Consider the following 24,904-nt stretch of genomic DNA (forward strand, 5'->3'; position numbering starts at 1 on the left):
AACCCAGCCTACAAGACAACTATTTTGTCAAGATATTTGTTTGAAAAATAGTATCAGAGTTATTCTCTGCAAAGGAACAGCTGTTTTTATTGGAAAGTCCTAAAGACAAAACTTCTCAAGATCTCCAAAAAAGAATCTTTTTTTTCTTTTGGTAGAATTCTAAGCATATTTAAAAGGTGGTTTAGAGAGGTAGTTCATTTGGAAAATCCTTTCTGTTGTACCTAAGTTTAGAACTTATCAGTGGCATTGATTCATTGAACTCACAAGCCTGGTAGAGAGAAAGAGGGGAGAAGGAAGGGACTAAGATTAAAACACAATAATTGTTGCATTTTATTGTATTTCCTAATTTTGTAATGGTTTATTTACTTTTGAGAGAGGGAGGGGCAGAGAGAGAGAGGGGGACAGAGGATCTGAAACCTGCTCTGCGCTGACAGCAGCATCAAGCTCGCTTGATGCAGGGCTTGAACTCACGAACCGCGAGATCATGACCTGACCCAAAGTCGAACGCTCAACCAACTGAGCCACCCAGGTGCCCCTGTATTTCCTATTTTTAATCATAAATATTAACGATGTGGGTGGAGAGGGAAGTTAACTTTCCAATTCACCTTTTTGGCTACTCAAGCCAAAATTCAGGGCATCATTCTTGACTTCTCTCTTTTTCTCATACCCCAAATCCAACCTGACAATAAGTGTTGTCAATTCTACCTTCCAAATAGAGCCAGCCTGTGTCCACTCCCTACAACATCCACTGCTAACAACCTGGTCCAGGAAGCCATGACTTCTCACCTAAAGTATCACCATGGCCTCCTGCATTGGTCCTTCTCTGCTTCCACTGCTGTCTTTTTTGTCTAGTCCCATGCAGCATCCTGATTGATCGTATTGAAACCTAAATCAAAGATATCACCTCAAACCCTTCAGTGGCTTACATCACACTCAGGTCAAGTCCTAACCCTGACCTGTAAGACCAGCCCCGTGCCCCTTCCACTGTACCTAAATTCTGGAATGCCTCCCCCTTCATCCTTTTCCTGCCACACTGGCCCCCTTGCAAGTCTTCCACTGTATCACACACCCGTGCAAGGAAACTTTGAAACTGAATGTCCTCTTGCAGCAGGTTTCTACATGGTTTGCTCCCTTGGCTCCTTCAAGGTTTCATTCAAATGTTTTGTTCACAGTGATTGCAACCCTTCTCTGTGCCCCCCTGCCACTGTTTTCTTATTTAACACTTTTCTTCATGGTGTGTATCATTGCCTGTCTTCCATCCTTTCCTTGTTTATTTCTAATTGCATATTTTCCCCACTAGAATGTAAGCTCTGTGAAAATGCTAGGTTGTGTGTTTTTGTTCTTATTTATTTCTGCTATTGCTGTATCCCAGTGCATAGTGCCTGGTATGTGGAAAGTGCCCCATCAATATTTGTTGAATGACTGAATGGACCATTAAATGTCTTTAACAAATTTTACTTTATGGATTAGATCATTATCTGCAAATGCAGAACCATGGGAGATGTGATACCCTTATGTTAGGATGGCCGGGTCACATTCTGTAGAAAACCCAAGGCATGGTGGCGGGGGATAGAAAGGGCCAAGACAGTAAGGGGACAGTTTGATAGGCAGGTCAGTTTGAGGACTTTGGATGCCTCCTAATACTGTGGAAGTATTAGGCATACCTTACAATGTGGCCACGGAATGTCCTTTCACAAGATCAGACTTCAGAAGTACTCATTTGTCTCATAGCTATGAACTATAGATCAATAGTCTTCTCCCTGGGGCTCCCATGTCATGACAAGAATGTGGAAAGGCATTAAGATAATGAAATGTCCAGCCTTTTCTGCACAATGAGGGTCATTTCCTCATCGTCCTATGGCAACTGGTCTTTTGAGCATCTTTCTACCACCTTCTCTCCCTGTGCTCCTCAATTTCCTATTCCCAAACCCCTTCCAACATTGCTTCCAGAAAGATCCTCCTAAGAAACACATCAAACCGTGTGTCCCCGTCCACTTTTAAATTGACATTGTGAGCAGAAAGAATTAAAGGTCCCAGAAAAGGAAAGAAGAGACAGAGCTTTTGTGACACAAAAGAAGTCGTTTTGGGCCCCCCAGGTATGATTTTCAGTGATCTCTGCCCCACCAGGTCTACTTGCCTTAGCACACTTCCTGCAGAACTCTCTAGGAGGTATTAGAATTACAAAGAAATGCAAAAACCTCAGTAGTTAAGGATTTTAAGGGAACAAAAGGAATCCAAAAACCAGCAGTCTCTACCAAGCCAGGAAATACCCTAACTGTATCAGAGACACTAAATCAATGGCCAAAACTCCCAGTGCTGTTTCAGAAGTGAAGATTGACCTGAGATTCTTGATTTGTTTTCGCAGGATTGAAACCATGCCCCATAGGGTTAATGAAGTTAAAACTGGCAGAAAACTTAAAGCTTGTTTTTTCAGCAAACTGTTTCTCCCTAATCAGCTATTGTTTCTCTTCAGACTCCACTAACAAAAACACTAGCTGTCTCTGCGGAAGCCTGGACTCAAGGTTAACTGATATGGTTCTAGCCTATGAACAAGCAAGGCCATTTTTCCTTACGTGAGGAGCCTAAGACCCCAGCCAGTTTATACCAGCTGTCAGAGCATGCCGATAACCCTTTCTTTCCCCTTGTCAATTACCTCTGCTTCATTATGTTAAGGTCTGGGGTCTGGGCCCTAGAAGGAGGACAAGCTTCATTAACATAAAATAGGATGCATGTATAGGCAGGTTTTATATATACGCCTGCACAACCTTATGCCCACCTTTACATGTGATGATAAAGCTCTCCTATCTGAATATTCATCCTAAACCCTAAATAAAAAGAACCTACTCTCCCCTGTTCAGGAAGTCATAGTTTTGGATAGTCACAACTTTGAATATCTCCTTATTTGCTGCAGGTAAACATAATTTTGTGTGACAGCTTCACCTGGGGTAGTCTCTGTCTCTAGGTCACCAAGGAGCAAACTCTCCTTAGTTCAGTTACATCTTGTTCCCTACTGGGGATAAAGTCTACCTCACCCTCCTTCTCTACGGCTATTTCTGTTCAGTCCTGCCTGTAGGCTAGCCACATTGAGCTTCTGCTCAGTTTGCATATTCTTTTTCTACTCTAGAGTGGCCTTAGTTGCCTGGAGAACTTCTCAGCTCTCACAATTCATACTCACTTCATTGGTGAATTTTTAAAATTTCTCCTGAAAGCATCCTTTAGTTTTTCATTTAGGATCTCATAGCTCATTGCACATACCTGGGAGGGCATGTTTGTATATCTTCCATGAAAAGTAGAACATCTAGGTGTATAATAAGTGCTTATTAGCAAGATTGCTTCTGGAAACTTCAGAGAAATCTATTCTTGCTTCTGAACATGGAGTTCTCTATAGCTACTGGTTTTGCTTTTCTTGATCTTTCCATAACAACTTTCCTCAAGTCAGACCCCATGACCCCACATACAGATGTGTTGGTTGAACCCTCTTCCAAAGCTGGAAAGAGCACAAGGTTTTTCTGATGGTAGCTCTTATGTTTTTAATACCAAAAGGCAAGATAATCATTGACCTTCTGCTTGCTCTTAGAATTTGCCACATTGGTCAAAACACGTCATTACATGTTGTCAGACTTTGAAAGAAAGCATCCTTCATTTTAATTCTTTGCATGATTAAAGTCATTCAATTACCATTCAATTTAATTAAGTGGCTTTTATGATATAATTTTAGTGAGGGGAAAAATGATCAGTCATTAAAATGATGATTGAATGATGATTTTTTAAAAAAAAATTATTGCAGTAGATAACAGGAAAGAGCCTTTGAGATAAGTTTGGTAATAAAAAATCCTTCTGGTAGTCAATAAAATGTGTTATCAGTAATGAAAAAGGAGTTGTTGATATTGTTAATTAATAAGTGATGAATTAGTGTGGAACCTGACACCTCATTTACCCCAGTAACACTACCCCGGGAAATTACTGAGAATATTAGTCTGTCACTCTTTACAAATTTTTTCCTTAAGACAGCAAGAGATTGGCAGGAGGTGGGGAAGGGGATTGGGGAGGGGAGAGGGGTGCTGGTGGGAGGGGAAGCATAAATAAAGATGGGTAAGCTTTTGAAGTAAAAATTTTAAATTGTAGTTTAGCACTGAAGCAAAACTAATTGGTTAAAGGAAATACATGGTCTACATTGCTGCATATTATAGAAATATCAGAATTTATTTAATAGCATATATTTTTCTCTCTTTTTTTTAAGTTAAGAATTGATACTTTAAGTTGTATGTCATAATATTTTCCTCATTGGAATTTCATTAGGAGATTTTTTTCCCATTCCCATCAGTGACATCTTCAGGTTGCTAAATACTAACTTGGTAATGGAGGGGAAAATTTTAGACAATTAATACTGGGATTCTTTTTTAAAGAAAAGTATTCTAAGTGTGTGTGTGTATATATATATATATACACACACACACATATATATATATATATACACATATATATATACACATACACACACACACACACATATATATATATTTTTTTTTCTATTTTTTTTTTTTTTCTGATCCAGGCAGAGATAGTCTAAAAACCAAGAAATGCTTGATTATTTGACTTTAGGTTCTGACACCAATTATCTGACGTGGAGTATTTTGCACTTCAATTCTGACATTACCTGAAAGTCCACAAGTTAGGGACAAAGTCCTTTACAAGACTTCCCCCACTTTGGACAGCAGCTGCAAGTCTTGGGGTCATCTGTGCTTCTGATGTGCACATCTGCACATCTGGCTACAAATTTGTAAATTCCCACAACCCCATCAGGTTCAATAATTTTCTAGAACTCACAGAATTCATGGAAAGTGCTATTCTTAAGATTACAGTTTTATTTTAAAGGATGCGTCTCAGAAACAACCAAATGGAAAAACACATAGGACAAAGCCTGTGGAGTGGGAGGGGTGTCTGGATACAGAAGCTTCCATATCTCCTCATGAAGCTGCCACATCATTCCAACACATCAATGTGTTCACCAGTCACGAAGTTCTTGATGTTCAGAGGTTTTATTGGGATTTTTTTTTTTAAGTAGGCTTCATGCTCAGCATGGCGCTTGTACTCAAGACCCTGAAATCAAGATGTGAGGCAAGATCAAGAGTTGGATGCTTAGCCAAGTGAGCCACCCAGGCATCCTGGGTTTTTATTATATAGGCATGATTTATTGAATCATTGGCAATGTGATTGAACTTAGTCCCCCTTCCTTCCCTAGAGGTCAGGCCCAAAGTTCCAACCCATGCAATTGGTCTTTCAGATCACCAACCTCCATCCTGAAGCTATTTCAGACCGCCTCCAGGAGCTGTCTCATTAACATAATAAAGACACTCCTGTCACTCAGGAAATTCCAAGGGTTTTTGAAGCTCTTTGCCAGGAACCAGGGACAAAGACCAGATTTTTGTTTTGTTTTGTTTTGTTTTAATTTTACCAGCCTTATTTTATAAAAATGTTTTGGGTTTGGGGTTTTTGGAGCAGTTATTAAATCAGTTCAAGTAATACTTTTAAGGTATCTCCTGTGTGCTCTGTGTCGTGGGAGGAGGTGGAATCAGAGAAGTATAAGGCATGTTTTTGTCTAACGGTTTATTTCAGGAGACTAGATTGACACGCGAAACACCATAATACTAAAAACTACCCATGCCAAGCACTTTCTATTCATGTTCTCAACGTGTCGTCATAACAGCCTCATAAAGTAGTCCACAGAGATAAGTAAAACACACTATTAGATTCCAATGTGGATCTGTGCAATGCCAAAACTATAACTTTCCACTAGTGTGCACGGTAATGTAGAAAGGAATTGAGTCATATTGAGAGGTAGAGGAGAACTGATATTGTTGGTACAAGTTCAGAGAAAGGAAGGTTAGTGGTGGTTGGGGGAATCTGGGAAGGCTTTGTGGAGAAGATTGGACTTTGGAACTGGAAGACTGTGTGGAAAATGGATCCTAAGAGGAGAATATACAGGGTCTTTCTGAAGAGAAGAACAAAATGAGTACATGTGAGGCAGAAGTCAATGTGATGTAATAATGGATGGATTAAATTTCTTTCCTGGAATATCTCTGGTTATAGGGAACTCACCTTCCCTTAAGTGCAGCTCTTCCATTCTGCATTGCGCTTTTAATAGAAGATTCCTCCTTGCCATCAGCCAAGTCAACTATCAGATACCTTCTCCTCAGCGTGCCCAGTTCTGTCTTCTATAAGACAGTCACCAGGAGAGTAAGAAATTTTTCCTGGTCTCAAGAAGACTTTCTGCAGATTAAACCAATCCATTCCTTGCCCACATTTTTCAGACCACATGGTTCTGAGGTCATCTGTCACTGAAAGTGTCGTCCTGGGTTGGATGGTGGTTAGGAAAGTCTGTTTTGACATCAGAGAGATTGGAATTTGAAGCACTACCTGCTATTTACCAGGTGTGTAAGTGTAACCTCCTGGAACCTAAGTTTCTTCCTCTATAACTGCCTTGGAGATAGTGAAAATTATATGAAATAAGACAGTGCTACAAATAGAGTTAAATATTCAATTTATATGATCTACAATTAGAATACTATATGTGTTAGCATTTGCTGTAAACAGACTTAAGTTTAATAATTTAAAATAAAAAATTTGATAGCTCATGATTCTGTATGCTCACAACTTGGGCTATGCTCAGCTTGAAAGTCCTGATGATCTTGGGTGGGATCCTCATGCGTTTGCCATCTGTTGGTTGTTGAAGGTCTCATGTGTCTGGTAGTTGGCTGGCTGCAGGCTGTGGTTCTGGCCAGATGTTTGCATCATCCATCAGATAGCTTAGGCTAGTTCACATGGTGAGGGCCTTGGGGTCCCCAGGAGCAATAGGACATGTCCTATTGTACAAGCACTTTCTAAGTCTCCACTGGTGCCGTATTCCCCTAATTTCCCATTGGTCAAAGAATGTCCAGAAGTGGTATGGCACAGCAGTACCAGATGTCACTGATGCAGAGAGAGGGAAGAATTATGGCAAATCTAGTAATTTATCCCAGACTAAAATCTTTTTCCTAAAAAAAAAAAAAAAAAAAAGAATTTTATAGGCAATAGTAAAGGATAGATTACTCTATTGGAGATTGGATTTGTTTTTATCTCCTGTCATATTAGTGATTTTGTACTTTCCTGTGTATATTTTGTTGGGTGTGTGAGTGTGTGCGTGTGTGTGTGTATGTGTGTGTGTGTGTGTGTGTGCACGTGGGGGGGGTGGAGAGAAAGAGAGAGAGAGATGAAGAGAGGAAGGAGATGGAAAATTGATAGGTGACTAAGATGGTTAACCCGAATAAGAGGTTATGGAGTCAGATAGTCTTGGTAGCCTCATGCCCCATCTGGGCAGGAGGAACAGAGAACAGTCTCTGGCTCAGGCAGCCACCTTTATGGCACTCCATGTTCTGATGATGTCATGGAGATCAAGAGTACCAGACTAATCCCAGAGAGAATTCTTCCATTTGTCTCTTCATACTGCAAATGTGTGTTGAGTACTATCTCTAGGATAGGTACTGGCTGGAGTGCAGTCTGGTGCTGGCACTGTGATCTCCCAGTGATCATAGACAAACCATTTTGCCTATATGGGCTTTTCTTTTTCATCTGTTTAATGAGGGAATTTGGTTTAGTGATATTGCAGGTATCTTCCAGCTGGGATGCTGTACATTTTACAATACTAGTTCTTTTTTTGGTTGTTTCTTCTTAAAATGTATATATCTTTTGTCCTGGCTCTTAAGCTCTTACCTTGTTTTCATGGCACCCACCAATGGGTGGAATGGAATACTGACAAAAACAAAAGCTGGACTGATAAAATTGATTTCTCTGGGCAAAAGGCTTTTCATGATCCTATATATAAAATATCTTATCACAAAAGGAGGCTTATACTGCCCAAATGAGACACAGTAGTCAATGCCCCAAGATTTCTGTCACAACCTGGCCTCTTGAGAGGCCACCTGATGAAAATGTGAGGTTGTCCCATGTTAAGGTAAGGATCAAGCCTCCTCCTTTTCTACTTATATGTGTTCTATAATAGAGATGTTTGTTAGTTTTGGAATAGGAAGAATGGTGTTAGCTATGGGTATTGGGCATTTACTTACCTTTTTGAACCTCAGTTTTCTCTCCAATTCAACAATACCTCCCTATGTGGTATTGTTATAAGGCATAAGGTTCTATAAACGCCAAAGTTAGGGGCTGTCTCCTTGTATGATTTCTAACAATATTTGTTTTCCTTTCTTCTCTTCACCTTTTGCTGAGCTGATCAAATGGGATTATATGTGCTAGCTGCAGCACTTTGTAACTGCAAAGTACAAAACAAATCAGGGATTATGATTATTTGCACCAGCCCATGCTCCAGGAGTTTGTAAGTACCAGGAGGTTTTCACTGCTCAGAGATACACAGCTGTGTTAGAGGTGGCATTGGGGATGGTCCCAGGTCTTTGCCTCCAATCTCGAGGTTTGCCCACTGCTACTTTCTGCTCAGTTATCCACCCAGCATGCTGAGGAGGTCAGTATGTAAGTGGGGCTATGTATATCACCTTAGGTTCTACAACCTTAAGAAATACAACAAAAACATAAGCACCTATAGGAGCCCTATAGAGAAGCATACACATAGATAAAGTATTTTCAGGACAGTGCTACTTAGCATACCAGTGGCGTGCCTAACCTTGGGTCTTGTATACTCTTGTGCTGACCTTCTCTCTATCTTTTATTTTTCACCCTTTGAAACAGAGAGCAAATTTTTATTGGCAAAGTTTCTCAGATATGTCTGAAAGGCATTTGGTGAACACTAAGGATTGTTTATTTCCTTAGTTGAGTTGATTTCCCCCCACCAAAATGTTTCTCTTTGAAATGCTGATGGAAATACCATCATTTCTCTTTACCTTCTCAAGAGAGCCATAAAATGCTATTGGCTATTAGCTGAAATGCTGCCTCTTGGATCCACTGATCCAAAGGGATTTGGGATCCCAAGGGTGACCAGAGATTAATTATACACAGGTTATATTCAGAAATGTCCCTGTGTGCTTTCTCAGGATCTGCATTGTTAAGACAGTATTTTGTTAAGGCCCAGGCCAGGGTTATGAGCTCATAGGAAATTGAAAGACTGGGTCCCTCCAGCAGGTTGGATGCAACACTATTAAATGATTCACTCCTGGAGGTGAAGTCATTAGAACTCATAAAAAGGGCAGCTTCTGAACCTATGGGAATCAAGCCTTTGTGATCTTTCAAATCATATAAAGGATGAGAGAGAGGTGGGAATAAGCATCTTAAAAATGGTTTCAATCTGAAGTACAAAAGTTCGCTTTAAGCAGGAGGGCTTGAGAGGGCTGAAATTACTGAATGTGTCATTAAAGGTTTTTAGAAGTGATTTTCTAAGGAGTGTACATTAGTGTCTGTAGGTATAAAGAATCAAAGAGAAAGTAAAGAGATAGACTTGGTAAAGGGAATAACCTTACCAGTGTAATCTGAGAGGAAAGACTTGTAAGTATTTGAATTGTTTTCAAGGAGTATTGTTTGATAGGCTGGGGAAGTACCCACTTTTATGGCATTGCTTCAGTGGGAATGGTGCAAATTCCTGCAGGTGATGACAGTGTATGCATAGGCTCCCCCTTGCCTGGCCCCCTCCACTGCAGCTTGGAGGAAGCTGGGAGGTGTGAGCTTGTTCACTCTGGGAACTGGAGAAGCAGCTAGCCATTTCTCTGGCCACTGCATGTGCTGAATATTTAGTGAGAAGAAAGAATAGAAGATGGTAGGCAAAGGGGAGGGGAGGGAAAGGAAGGAGTAAGAACTAAAGATGAGGGGATGAGGCAGTGTGGAAGGGAAAGTGGCTGGCCATTAATAACTATTGAGTGATTAATTCTAGGCATCATGCCAGGTATCTGTTCTTGTGTTATCTCAGTTTCCCTGCCCATGGCACAATTAGCGTGAGTGGAATAGTTTTATTCATGGCAACACAAGTGGAAGTCATTCTGCCTTCTGCTTCAATAGCAGTTGTAGCAAGGGGCATTGTAAATTCAGTAGGACTACCCAAGTTCTTACTGGGTGATTTTAAGGTCTTAATAAAGAGTTCTGGGTTTTTTTGTGTGTGTTTGTTTGTTTTGTTTTGTTTTGTTTTTAGAAGAGTGGAGAATTAACAATGGAGTGAAAACAACAAACTGTCCTATTAGAGAGTTAAGGAGACCTAATTTTAGATGGTACAATGCTGCCAGGTGACCCCTTTCAAGTATTCCTTCTCTTTAATAACCTCTGAGATGATTCTGCAAAACTTCCACTCAGGAGATCTTAGAAAACACTCCTCTGGACCATCTTCTCCTTCTAACAGTTAGTATAGAGGAAGAATATAAGAATGGTTAGTTGTTTTATCACTAACCCACCCTGTTATTAAATAGGATACATTCCTTATTGAAATGGAACATTACAACATTACAAAAACACATTCTAGATTGTCTTGCTGATTATCTACTTATAACAAATCAAATCATGACATGCAACTGAGACTTTGCCAGTGCATGTGGCCAATGCTTCCCTTTTACTTGCCTGTCTCTGTGCTATTATTGCATGTTGTGAATTGTTCCCTTTAAAGACTCTTTCTTTCCATTCTGTCTCCCAAATCCCACACACTCACCTAGACCTAGTGCGTAGTCCACCTTCTTTTCCAGGCCCTCTCGTCAATTCTCTGAATTTAGAAAGCCCTTCCTTTTTGCTGTGCCCTCAGAGAACTTTGATACACCTGTGTTATGGCATGCATCCCTTTTTGCCTTTGGTTGTCATTATATGTGTGGACATTCTACCTGTCCTATTGATCTGTGAGCTTTTTAGAGCTGTCCTTGATTCACTGATGGTGGCTAGAAACTAACTGAAAGGAATTCATGCAAATGAGTTGTCCCTTGACCATGAATAGTGCAGAATGGGTCACAAAACATATATGCCTGGTACATAAGTAACTTAATAATATAGACAATGAAAAGAAGACATCCTGGGGCATTCCACACTGGCAAACATGGGTACAAAGATCAAGGAATTTTCTAACAGCTTCTGATGGCAAGAAGAAGGACCATAGTGAGCTAAAGCCATTGGGGAAGTCTTCATAGATGTCTTTAGAACTTGAACTGGAAGTTCAAGTATCATCGTGAAAATTTGAGTAGAAGAGAAATGGGAGGGGAGAGAAGGCAGGGGGATAGGGAAGAAGATAGAAATAACTTCAGGCTTCTGTAGATTAGTTTGGACAAATCAGGAAGACTTCCTAACCATGCCTTATGTTTTCATCAAACCTTACTTATAAACTCTGTCACCTGTAGTATTTTATGTGACTCCATCTAGTAAGGTCCAGAGACCGAATTCTACTTTATTGCAAACAGTACTGCAAGGGAGACTTACTGTGTACACAGTGAAAACCTACTCCAATGGTTATAGATCTGTTTGGATCAAAAGTGATGATGAGAAAGAGGAAGGGGAGAAGGACGAGGATAGTGATGATGAGGACACTGATCCCCAGAATCCTAGAGGCTGAGGACAGCACAAATGCAATGTAAAGAGAGGCACAAATTTTCTCTCATGATGTAGGCTCAATTTACACCTCTGATAAGGTGTAAGTGTAATCTGTGTTAACCAGGTCAAAGTTCAATGCAATATAAAGCATTGCGTTTACTTAGTGCTCCCTCCCATTTGAGAACACAGCTATGTGGGTTTAGGCAATTAGTTTGTTAGTTAATGACTTAATCACCTTCTCAGGATGCAATCTTGATACTCAAACCATCTCCTCCACCAAGCCTATATATGCTGGAAACCTAAAAGCTCATCTTCAGACTTTTGCCCCTAGTTGCTGCCCAGGGTCCCCAAGTGATAGTGTCAGGAGTAAGGGGTATTTACCTGAAGGTGAAACAAATAGTTGAAACCCCATGGCCTCCTTAGCATAGGGATTGAAAACCTCTTAGCGATCACCAGAAATTTATGTTTGCTGTTGGAAAATTGCTTTGGGAAATGATGTGGATCAGAGAAGTAAATTTTCTGTCAAGATAAACTTTAGTAGTGAGCAAAGCAAAATTTGGGGGGAAAAAGATCCCTAGGTGTTTTATCTCATTTTTATTAACATTCTGTAATATTTACCACAGCCGTAGTCTGTGAGCCAAACTGTCAGTGGAAGCATTGAACTACAGAGAAGATTCAGGCATTTCTCTAGAGAGGATACCTTCGGTCTCATTTTACAAACAGAAGCTGTTGATAACAGATGTGCTTCAAAAAGCTGGCAGTTTTTAAAAGAATTAAGGTGAAAAATAAAAGCCTTAAAACCCCACCACACAGATACCAGGAATCCACAGCCTCTGGACTGGCCCAGACTTTTCAGTGTGTTTCCAGAAATTGCTGTTATGCAGTCTGCACAGACGGTGGAGTGCTTGGGCTAGCAAGGGAGGGGAGGGAGCTTGGCAGGGCACCAGCTCAGAGCACGACTCTTCTTTTCTTTTTCCCAAAGAGCTGAGCCTGGTAAAAAATAAAAACACAAACAGACCCTTTCCCTCTTTCCCATCTGCTTTCATCCCAGTGCTTTGGGGTTGGTAGCCCTGGGTAAACCGGCCGAGCCCAGCAGGCTGCTGGCTGCTGAATGTGTTGCTGGATTTTGCTGCAGTTCAGAGCTGCTTGGCCTGGGGTCCAAGAACATCGAATCTCACCAGCGGACAGATAGGGGACCACAGCAGTCGCCTGTGCATGAGGGCTCAGAGAAGCAGCACGTGCACTTTTGATGGCAGTGGTATGGTGTAATAAGTGATTATAACTGAACCGAGGCTGACTTCTGCCTCCACCTTCTTACGGAAATTTCAGTTTAGGCTCTCGGGAGATCTATCAGGTTTCTGCTGCTGAGGAGAGGCATGCTCAGAAAAAGAGGATGGGGGATTGGATCTGTTGGCAGATCTGGGAAGAATCGTTACATTGAAAACTCACACCAAATAAATAAATAAATACATAAATAAAAGGCAATCACCTGAGACAAGTCTTGGAGCACTGTTGAAAGGGATCTTTGTCACTTCCTTCTGAACTGAGTATTCCAGCTGACTCTAATAAGAGAAGGAGCTGTCTCTCTTTCCCCTTATTATAGTTGCTAATCTATACCTCAGGTTTCTCCTGTATGGGGAAGAATTTTCCATTACTAATGTAATGTTCTATTTATTTATGTTAATTTTAGAGAGGGGGAGGGTCAGAAGGAGGAAGGGAGGGAAGGAGAGAGAGAGAGACAGAGACAGAGACAGAGAGAGAGAGAGAATATCTTGAGCAAATTCCATGCTCGGTTGTGAGCCTGATGCAGGGCTTGATCCCCCAACCCTGGGATCAGGACCTGAGCCGAAATGAAGAGTCTGACAGATGTTCAACTGACTGAGCCACCCAGGCGCCCTGTGATGTTCTATTTAAATTAAACTCTTATAGCCACTTTTCAGAATCCATTTCTAGAAAGCAGTTCCTCCTAATGCCTTTCAATTTTCATCGGGTCTATTTGTATAAACATAATGTGTAACTCTACATTGGTGACACGGGGTGGAAACTAACATTACTTGAGAATTCACTATCCACCAGCACGTGGTGGGCACAACACTCATGATTCCTGAGATGCTTCTCAAAAATGTGCAAGGCAACCAAATATATGTAGAGAGGTGGACACCAAGGTTCATACATGTGAAAAAATGACCTGCCCAAAGGCCATTTGGCCCATTTGGGTCAGACTCTGCTACATGGTAAGAGACAAAGTCAAGTGAAATGAGGGACTTTCCCTCAAGGAGAGGTCTAGTTGTCTCCGTGCTACAAATGGTCTAGACCGAGGATTAATGAGGGACTTAATCCAGAGAAGTGACTAGCAGGGATTTTAGTCTCTCTGGAGGAGGGTTTGAAACATGTGGCCCTCTAAATTGACACTGTGTGGGTAGCTGCCCACATGTCACCACCCTCCTCCTCTTTCCACTGCTTAAATCTTTGCATAGTACCCCACAGCTTTTGAAGTTGTCCCTTACTTTCCCTCCTTTAATCCTTACCAGATTCTCATGAAACAGGCTGAGTGGGACTACTTTCTGAATTTTACAGACAAGGGAATTGAAGTTCAGAAAGGTGGTGATTTATCTAAGTCAGTAAATGGCAGAGCCAGGCCCAGAGTTCTGGCGATTAATTCCATACCCTTTTTCCCCCCCTCTAATATATCATAAAGACAACTCTGGGAAGTGTTGAATGCAGGAGGGGCTAAGACACAGTTCTCCAAATTAAATGTTGGCTGTTCAAATAATCTCTGAATTCTAGTTTTTATTATCAAAAAATCCAGACCTCCCTTGACCTTCTCAAAGTCTTCAAATGGTGACCTGCCATTTTACTATTGTCTCTACCTCCATGTTAATCATTGTGTATGTCAGTGTTCCTCAAACTTTTTTTCTCATTATCTCCAACTAAAGAGATTTTTTTACACATTTTCCCCAGTTGCTGCCTCTGAAATTTTAATACCATAAATATATCCTATGTCGGTTTATGTATTCTGTAGGGTGTATACATCGGTGCTTTATACATACACTAAGATTTACCTGTTCCCTCTCAAGAACCAGTCTTTACCCCCTTGGTTCAATTTTGCCCTCATTGGGGTTACATAATTACTCATAGCTATGAATTCAGTAAAAGCAATCAATCAATCAATCAATCAGTAAAGGGAGAAGTGAATGAGGAGGAAGGAAGAAGGAATGGGAGGGAGGGGGGAGGGAGGGAGGGAAGAGAGAAAACAATAAAACAAGTCAACAAACAAAAGGTGGTCCTCAATTTCCCAGTAGCTATAGCTTTCTCTGGCATATATATTCATGTGTTGGGGGTTCACTCACTTTGGGCAAGTATCCCTAATACGCCTGTTCAAAGCAGGGGCAGAGCATTCTTTAACCATTCTGTGAATGAACGCAAGAAACAGGCAGTGGCTTGGAACAGAATCACCTCTCAGAATTTAATTTTCAAGGTACAAAATAGTGAGTTCCCTTTGACCAGACTTAGTCTCTGCCTGTGGTGTTGGGTGGGTCTCTAAGGAGGGAAGAACCTTTCCTTGGGGGAAGTTTGATAATTTCACAATTTTACCTGCTGATAAGCAACAGTAAAAGAGGATGCATTGGAAATTACTCCTACTCTCCTACCCCTGCTTAACACTCTCCCTGCCTACTAAATGGGGCAACTAAAAGGAAAGGCAAAAAATCACTACTACAAACAAGAAAAGAAAGGCCTGGGCAGGTAGCACTGGCTTCCCCAAGGGCCAGCAGCAAATTAGTACCAAAACTGAACTTACATGCGGCTCTTGACACACGAGCTCCTCTCCCAGAAGAGAGAGTCCACCTCAGATGTGTCTCCTTTTGTTACATTTGCTTCAGTAACATCAAACTGTAGCTGTTAGTACACTGAGAAAAAAAAATCTTTAAATAAACACCAGCAAATCTGTTACAGCTGAAGATGTATGCTTAGTGTCCCGGGGGCCAGTATGATTTAATATTGCTGATATTAAGTAAGAGTTTGGGAGCTGGATAACAATTGCAAGCTGTGTAGTAGCTTTCCACCTTCAGGAATTGACTAGGATAGGGAATAGCTCACATGTAGAAATGAGTTTTGTTGAATCTTCAAAGACTAATATGAACAATGCCGGTCATCAGCCTTCAGTTCATGTAGAAATTGGAAGATATTGCCGAACCCGCTTGCACACGTGCTCATGTTGCGGTAGAGGGTGCATTTACCAGGGCTGACAATTAACAACCAGAGAGAGGTCAAACATGAGTTTAGAGGCCAAGGCCTGAGCGGGTTGCAAAGCTGTGAAGGAAGGCACGTGTGTCTTCAGACTCCATTTTCTGCCTCCTTACCTTTTCCTTTTGAATCCGATGCTTTTGGGAACTCAAAGTTTTAGACATCATCTTATCACAGAAGAGAAAGGGGATAGCATGACTTGGGAGTACGACAGCTCTCTAGCCATGTGACCCTGTTTTATTTATCTTTTGTTAAGAAGATAAAACAAAACAATACTTATCTAGCACCTACCAGGTACCAGGCACTGTTGTAAGCACTGTACAAAGAGTAACTACTATAATTCTCATGACCGCCCTATCTCCATTTTATAGATGAAGGACCTGAGGGTTAGAGAGATTAAGTAACTTGCAAAACTCACTCAGCCAGAACTTGAACCCAACCATTATGTGTCCAGAGTTAAGTGCTTGACACTCCCTGCTATGGTAAGTAACCTTGGGCAAGTCATTGAACCCCTCTAAACCTCAGTTTACCTATCTGTAGAATGGGGATATTAATACTTCTCTGGACAAGGAGAGGGGGAGGTTTATTGCAAGGTGTGACTAAGAAGGTAGTTAAGGGTTTAGCAGGTTGCCAGGTACCTAGTAAGGGCAGTATATAATAAACACTTCCCAAGGGGGTGGCTGCCTTACATACACAGAGCAGAAAGAAGAGGAGGGCTCTTCTGGACACGTTCATGATGAGTCTGGTGGGTCTAAATTCTTAGCACAGTCCTCTTGCTAATTCCTCTTCTTCAAGGTACATTGTTCTGTTGTTCATTCAGCACATATTTACTTAATCCCTTAATAAGAAATGTTGTGCTACTTTGAATGAGTTGACCAATATAGTTAGAATTTAAAAATCTGAGTGATATTTTACCTTTAGTTGCATTTCAGTTTTAGTATGATTTCTCAAGACTCTTTTCCCCTAGAGCATGTTTATTCTTTTCCTTTTGTACCTTTATGATTTTTGGAATAGTGTGTAAAACACGATCAATATGAGAAACTCAGATAAAAATGACCTGGATGACAAGCAAAGGAGTGAGGCTGAATTCTAAGAAGGACCATTATTTTTAGAATAAAACACACACAACACACACACATTCAGTTACTGGGAAATATGGATTTTACCACAAATGCAATCACTTTGGAGCAGAGACAGCAAGACAAAAATCATAGAGTGCGTGGTTCTGCAAATGAGGGACAAACGACAGGATTGTCTTGGTCAGCTGAAGACACATTGTTGCTTTGTTCCATTATTTGTGTCTAACTTGACTTTTTCAGACCTTTCTGTGGCAGAGTAATACAGCCCTTGCTTGGCACAGACTGAGCCTCTGCACTGCCATCCAGGGCTGCCTACGGTGTCTCTGAGATAGAGGCCCCTGCCACATGCACTTTGCAATACTGAGAATTCTTCATTGAAGATAAATGCACTGATGGGGAGCACCTAATAAAACATGATTTTTAAAGAAAACACTGATTTAAGGAGATAAAGTATGCTGGAAGATTCAGTCTTTATCCTGGCTTTATGTTAAGCCCGTAAACTACTGGCAGATCTGGTTTTATACATGAACAGTGGTCTATGTCATTTCATTTGAAGGGAACAAGGGAGGATCTCTTGTCCAAGTATACATCACTCAGCTGTTTCAGTACCTGAAGTTCTAGCACTGGAGCAATTTCTTTCTTATTTTCCCCAAAGATCCTTTTTAAGCACACAGACACACACACACACAACACAACACAATACAACACAAATTATCACATCCATCCATCCATCAATTTTCTTCTGGGACTTAGTTTTCACATTTATTTATTTATTTATTTATTTATTTATTTATTTATTTATTTATTTTAATACTATAATTTATTGTCAAATTGGCTAACATACGGCGTATACATTGTGCTCTTGGTTTTGGGGGTAGATACCCGTGATTCATCACTTATATACGACACCCAGTGCTCATCCCAACAAGTGAATTTTCACAGTTTTTAAAGTGTTGTGGCAAAGGAGTCAATGGCAGTGGTCAAGCGGAAAGGGAACTTTTGGTGATGGGGTATTTGGAAAGAGTTGGCATCTCTTTATATGTCTCTGAACCATCATGGAGGCTCCTGGGGCAAAGAAAGGAGTATCAGGCATGGGACAGGGGTCGGGGCATCCAAGAGGCAGTCAGTCGTAAGACTGTGATGCCAAACGTTGTCATTGCCAGATTCCAGTTGGAGAAAGAGAAGGTGCGGGAAAATGTTTGTAATCTGTTCTCTAGGACTCTTCCTGAAAGACTGACTGATTTTTGGATCTCTAGCAGGAAAGGAAAGGGCAGCATTAGAAGGGGAAGGACAAATAATTAGAAGAGGCAGTTCTGAGTGCCAGACCTGGCCATAGCCTTGACCTTGTGCAAGCAACTTAGCCTCTTCACATTGGAGTCTTCTTGTCTTAAACAAAAAAAATGGGACAAATTTGTATTTGCCTTGTGAGATTGTTGGGGGAATTAAGGCAAATAAAATCATTAACTGGGAACAGCACTTTGTAAATTATGGAGTGCTTGGAGACAAATTACAAGCCCATCTATGCCTGCATATCTTGCTCACAATATCAGCCCCACCAGGTGGAGTTGTGGGGCGGGGTGGGGGGGAGTCTCCTCACTTAGCACTGACCCCCATCCAGCCTAGCCACCTGCCACCCTGTGTGAAGAGCTGTAGTCAGACCTGTGCATGGGGTAGATCAGTCAGCTGCCCATGCTGTGACTCTTGTGACCCTCTAGCTCGGGGCTTGTCAACCTTGGCTGAACTTTGGAATCAACTGGGAAGTTTTAAAAAAATCTCCTCACCAAAGCCACACTGCATGTAAATTAAATCAGAATCTCTTGGGGAGGGACCTAGGCATCCATGTTCATTAAAGCTCCCAGGTGGTTCCAATGTGCAGCCGGGGTGAAGACACATTCTCGTGGCTGAGCAAGAGAAAGGAGGATGCGGCTAGACAATGACTTATTTTTTCTCATAAAGTAGGGGAGGAATGGCTTCCCAACATTACATTAAGAAGAAAATAGCCAACGTGGTAGACCAGAATAAAGAAAGAAATGACTAAAAAGGAATTGAGTTGGTATATTACAGCTACTTATTATTATTTGAGCAATATAAAGCACAAATCTTGAAACTCCCTTCTCTCTTGCTTTCTCTCTTTCTCCCCCTTCAACCTCTTCTCTCCTTGCCTGTTACTTTTCTAAATTTCAGTCTCTCCCTCTTTCCTTGCCTCCCATCTCTTCTCATGTTACAAAAGGGCTCTGATCTCCAGTATTAATTATAACTATGTACAATATAGTAAATTATTTTAGGAGACTCGTACAAATATTTTTCCATACTTCTTCCCCGCTGGCTCCTGCCCCCACCCTACCCCACCCCTACCCAGTGGCATTCTTCAGGGTTTTTTGTTTTGTTTTCGTTTTGTTTTGTTTTTTGTTGGGCCTGCTTCAGAGCACATCCCTATGCCTCTGGTCTCACGTGTGGGTGAGTGTGAGTGAGTCCTTGCTAGGATTTCCTTTTATCTCTTACTGCACATTCTGAAAACCCTATTTTCCCACCCACACATGGCTGTGCCTTCTCATCTGTTTTCCAGCATCCCTACCTCCTCTCTGAAGTCCTTGTCTCTGTGATTTTTTAACTACCTTTTCTCATTCATATGTAGGAAACCTGATAAATCAGAATATCCGGGGAATGAGAGTTCAGGGGGATTTTAATTTTCTGGTTAAGTGACACTAGCTGGGAAACCACTTTTGTTTCCTGTTTTATTCTTGAGAAATTCTAGAAGCCCAGAACTGGAAGGGTTCTTAGGGAATACCAGCATGAATCCTCCTAAAGGCAAAGTGACAGTAAGGTGATTACCAGATGAACCCATGACATGTGAGTAACAGAGCCAGGTTTAAAGGCCAGGTGTCTCTCCTGAGTTCTGGACCCTGAACTTCAAGAGCATTCGCTTGATCTGGCCTACTGAAGTGTTGTGATTAACTAGAGCCAGTCCAATGTGAATGGGTTTGTTTCTAAGTGAACTCTCCAATTCCCTCATAATGCCACATGGCTATGAACTTTATTCACCTGTGTCCCTTGCCTGGCCCCAAATGCACTTCAGTTTGCACTGCCTGCATCTCTAGACCATCCTGTTTCTAAGGTCTGCAATGATTTCCCTCATTAATAATATATCCACTCTACTCACTAGACGAAACACATTGAATTTTTTTTAAAGGGGAACCCCAATCCCACCTCAGCGACATTCCAGGCTTGGCTGGAGAAAGAGAAAGCCCAAGCAGGTCAGCTCAGTTTGTTCAGACTTCAGGACACCTTCTGGAAGGAATATCATGTTTCTCATTTTCCTTCTTGTTAAGTAAATATCCACTGGTAACTTGATTTTTTTCCCTCCTGTTTCCTAAATGAGGTATTGCTAAGAAAAAGTGGGTCAATTGAGGGTTCTGACAAGTTTCGTCCCAGTTAATTTAAGTTTTGCCATATGTTCTCCGAGAAGCATGTGCTAACTACAGGTCCTCTGATTAGCAACCAACCTGAGGGGTTTTAATTTAGACTTTCAGTTCTCTAGCAAGAGAGAGGAAGATTCAAAGAGAATAGATCTGGGTGAACCCAAACTTAACTCATTGGAAAGGCGGCCACAAGCAAACACATTGATGTAGACAACCTCATTACTTTACACCATGGGGCAGAGGTTCTTAACCTCAGCACTCTTGACATTTTAGAGCAAATAATTATTTGTGAAGGGGCTTTCCTGTGCATTGTAGGATGCTTAGCAGGATCCATGACCACCACCCATGAGACGCAAGTAGGCCCCACCACCATGCACGAAAACAAAAAAAGTTTCCAGACATTACCAATTGTTGAGTGGATGGCAGAGTTGCCCCTGGTTGACAACCATAGAGACATAGTCCTTTTAATGGCCAGGAAAGAAATCTCAACAAGTCTCCGACAGTAATACCTGGATGCCCATACCTTAGTCTCTCTGTGTCTATCATTGTGTGGTGAGAGGTTGGACTGGATGAGCAGCTGGGCAGTTTTGCCTCTGGAGGCCTGTGGAGAGGTATCCTCTGTTGGTAGAGTCCTACATTACCCAATTAACAGAGGCCAGAGCAAGTGAAGTCATCCTGAAAATTCCTGGGCTCAAGCATTGTACCCATGCCATCCAACAAGAATACGTGAGCATGTGTCCTGTGCCAGTCCTTGGTTCTGCTGGGCGGAGGAGCAGAGGGAGTGACTATTAAAGGGAAAAGGAAATAGGGCATGCCAAAAAAGGCTATCAAACTGAATACCAGTGCTCTCCATTACTAGCCGGGTGACTTTGCACAGAGCACTTAACGTCTCTAAACTTAATGTTCCTCATGTAAGGGTAAGGTTCTTAGCATCTCTCTCTCTCTCACACATATTGAAATCTAGGTAAAGGCTCCCATACTCAATAGATTTTATTCCCTCCATCTTGTTTATATCTCTGACTAAACCTTAAGCGTGTAGTAGATAGTGCTTAGCCTTGTGAGCAAAACACCAAAGGCCTACAAAAACTGGGTCCACTGAGGAAGGCCAGAAGATTGTGCCCAGTCAGGAGTAAGAATTTTGCCTCTTGGATCCCTGGGGAAAAAATCAGAGAAGAATATTTTTGGTGGAGAAATATGTTTCCTAACCCTGAGGTGGAATTCATTGGTTAGGAAGGTACTCTCAAAAGAGTATGTTGCGGGGCGCCTGGGTGGTGCAGTGGGTTAAGCGTCCGACTTCAGCCAGGTCACGATCTCGTGGTCCGTGAGTTCGAGCCCCGCGTCAGGCTCTGGGCTGATGGCTCAGAGCCTGGAGCCTGTTTCAGATTCTGTGTCTCCCTCTCTCTCTGCCCCTCCCCCGTTCATGCTCTGTCTCTCCCTGTCCCCCCCCCAAAAAAATAAAAATAAACGTTGAAGAAGAAAAAAAAAAAAAGAGTATCTTGCCATTTGCTGGCTCTTACCATTAGGTAGCAGGCTTATACTCTCCTACAGTATGAGGAACTCAGAAGATCCCCCAGCTGCAAAGCATCTACCAACACATTATCTAATGCCTGAAAATACCGTCAGTCCTTTACATTTTAATTGTGATTGATTTTACCAGGTTCTTTCTTGAGTAACAGTTTGCTCATGGAAGGAGAAAGTAGGAGGGTAATTGATGCTGAAAGAAGTTATGTAATGTCATGTGTGTGACTGTATATGTAGTTATATAAATATGGCAATATATGTGTATGCCTGGTTATATCTGTGTTATGCGTGCAAAATGTGTGTGTGTGTCCCTAAACTTCTCTGAAAATATATTTCAGGACCCTGATTCAGAGTCATTTTCCAGCTAACTCCTTGTTATTTGTCATTCCATCAATGACAAAACCCAAATCAACCAACATAACCACCTACCTAGAGGAGATAATTGATGCTTATTTTGAGTACCCAGAAACACTGTAATCCCCATTCTCCAAAAACGACATACATTCCAGTCTTTTGATAATGCTGTCTGTGAGAGAGATATCTGATGCCTTTTATTTTACTAGAATACGTGACCCACCAGTGGCTATGCCAGATAGAACAGGCACCGACCTTGATGACAAGTCGATTAATATAACCCAAAAACACAGCCAGCCCCTGAGCCTTCCAGTGATCTGTGTGCAGTTGCTTAAGAAACTTGAGAGGAATAACAAGTGGCATTTGGCCCTCTAATTACCTACACGTACTCATAAATGTGTTGTTGATGCTAAGTCATACCAAATGTCTGCCTTCCTGCAGGCAGGGAGAAAAGGTAAGGTGCTCTTATACTTTGAGGAGCGTGGGAGAATATTTTTAAAAAATGAATTTTAAAAAAAGGTTTCCTTTTACTGAAGTCCTCTTTTCTTTGTGACGGCAACTTTACAGTCTTGGAAGCGTGAGTTGTGCCTGGGACTGGTGTTCTCAACCATCCTGGCTGAAGTCTGAGCATCAAGGGCTGTTTTTTTCTGTAAATGAAGGCCAAAGGATGTGTATTACTTAACCTGCTCCCTCTGGCACAACCTAAAAAACTACCAGGGGTAAGACTGGTGCGAGAGTGTCATCTGTCATCAGAAAAGACCTTTTTTTTTTCTGTATAAATATTCGACAAACCTCTTTACTAGGGCTGAACTTTAATCATCTGAGAAGGTACTACAAATAGGGGGTTAATCCATCACAATGACCAGGAAGAGACATGAATTGTGGCCTTAATTTTTTTTTTCAGATAGCACAGGATAATGATATTAGCACCCTCTGTGGGAAGAACACATAAAAAAGGTGTTACACCTTTAAAAATTAGATTCTCTTTTAAGTGCTCAGTAGTTTGCTTAGAGGGGTCAGAGCAAGTTTCTTGAAGCTTAAAGATTAATTAATTTGTGAAAGAAAAGATTTCAAGTGTCACAAAACCTTAGTTAAAACTACTGATTTCCCTTATTCTTGCCTTTCCCCTTCTCCAGCCCTTCTTCAAAGCAAGAGGTGCGTGAGAATAAAATGGTGTGAGCTAAATTCCTTTTTGTGTAGAAAACATATCTTCTACAAAGACACACAACACAGAGATATACAGACACACAGAATAACACAGCTTTCTGTGGCCAGCATTTGCTCTCCAGTTAGCAGACTGAAGATTCCTCTTGACAGTGATCTTTCATTACATTTACATGAACTTAAGATCTACACATGTGATGTTTAGTCATATGGGGGGCAGGGGTGCCAGCAGCATATAACAAAGCACAATTATTCTCTGGCTTTTTCTTATGGCCATGTTGAAAAAAAGAAAAACGAAAGAAAAAAATAGTCTTGGGTATAAGCGATAAACTCTACAGTTTCTAATATCTATATTTCCATGGGTGGGGGGCTGTGGTTCTGATGTTTCCCAGAAAGGACTTGCTTTTGGAAGCTTTCCCTATAGCTGTAAGCACACCAGCACAGCCTTTAATGCACCGAGCCAGAAGTACCTTTTGGTACTAAATTCCAGTAGCCTTCCTATGAGATTAAACCAATGGAGTCCAAGGGACTTTTCTTCAGTCGCCACAATTTGGGATACATCCTCCCCCCAAAAAAGGTATGTTGTCTTCTAGAGGAGGTCTTTTTATTGGAGTTTAATTATAGATGGCACATCCCTAAGTGATCCCTAAGTTCCTGCTCCCCCTGCCCAGTGATACGCTGTTTAAAAAGGCAGCTCCAAATTGTCATGCTTAGGCTCAATCTAAAAGCTTCTCCTCAAAGTTAGCAAATAAAGCACCTCTCTTCTAGCCTAAATAAGTGGTACAAGCACAGTGTATGTTATTATATCATGTTTTAATTAGAAACAAAGAAGATGAAGTTTCCTGGTCAGGAAGAACGAGCTGGGAGAGGGGAGGGGGAGGAGGGAGAGGGAGAGGGAAAGAGATGTTAAACTCTCAAGGTTTAACACATTAGAGACATTTGCAAAGTATTTCTCTCCAAAGGGCCTCTTACATGCAGTATTGTTAGGAAAATGGATTTCTCCATAGGTAGAAGAGAAACCTATCACTAATCCTCAGCTTAAGTAAACCTCCTGGTGATGACATTATGCATTTCAAACAGCAGATTTTGCCTTTTTAGGTAGGTAGCTAGAGGCATTTGCATTTGGGAGGTGGTGGTGTGTCTGTTTTCCCCATCCCTCTCCCTACTATTTGGATGTCTCTCTTAAAAAAAAAAAAAAGGAAAAAAGAAAGATGCCTGGCTGTAGGATCTTTCAGAGTGGTGAGCACCTGAGTTTGAAAAAGACTTCTGGGCATGGGTGTTGGTTCAGTATTCACCATCTGCTCTCCATGACAGTTTATTTCCATCATAAAATTGCTTAAAGTGCTAGCGAGTGCAAGACCCCTCCCATGCAATACACCATACTCCTCCCTCTTTCCCATCCCCACACCCACCAACTGCTACCACTCTTTAATTTAGTCCAGTAAACAATCTGCACCTCATTGATGGACCTGGAAACCTGTGAAGGGTGGGGAGAGGCAATCATTGATCCCAACACACAAAAAAGTAAAACAACACTGGGAAAGCAGACATTATAAAAAAGGGCAAGCTGAAAACAGGCACCTTTTCTGTTCTGGGCTAACAAATTATTCCCATCTCAGTAATATTGGAACA

General features: G+C 41.4%; 1 protein-coding gene across 5 annotated transcripts in view; it reads left to right on the plus strand.

Moving 5' to 3' along the window:
* Positions 1 to 24,904, plus strand: part of CTNNA2 (catenin alpha 2) — a 1,116,199-nt gene that overhangs the window by 723,016 nt on the left and 368,279 nt on the right. The gene's annotated exons all lie outside the window — the stretch shown is intronic.

This window comes from Prionailurus viverrinus, chromosome A3, assembly GCF_022837055.1.
Source record: "Prionailurus viverrinus isolate Anna chromosome A3, UM_Priviv_1.0, whole genome shotgun sequence".
NCBI lineage: Eukaryota > Metazoa > Chordata > Mammalia > Carnivora > Felidae > Prionailurus > Prionailurus viverrinus.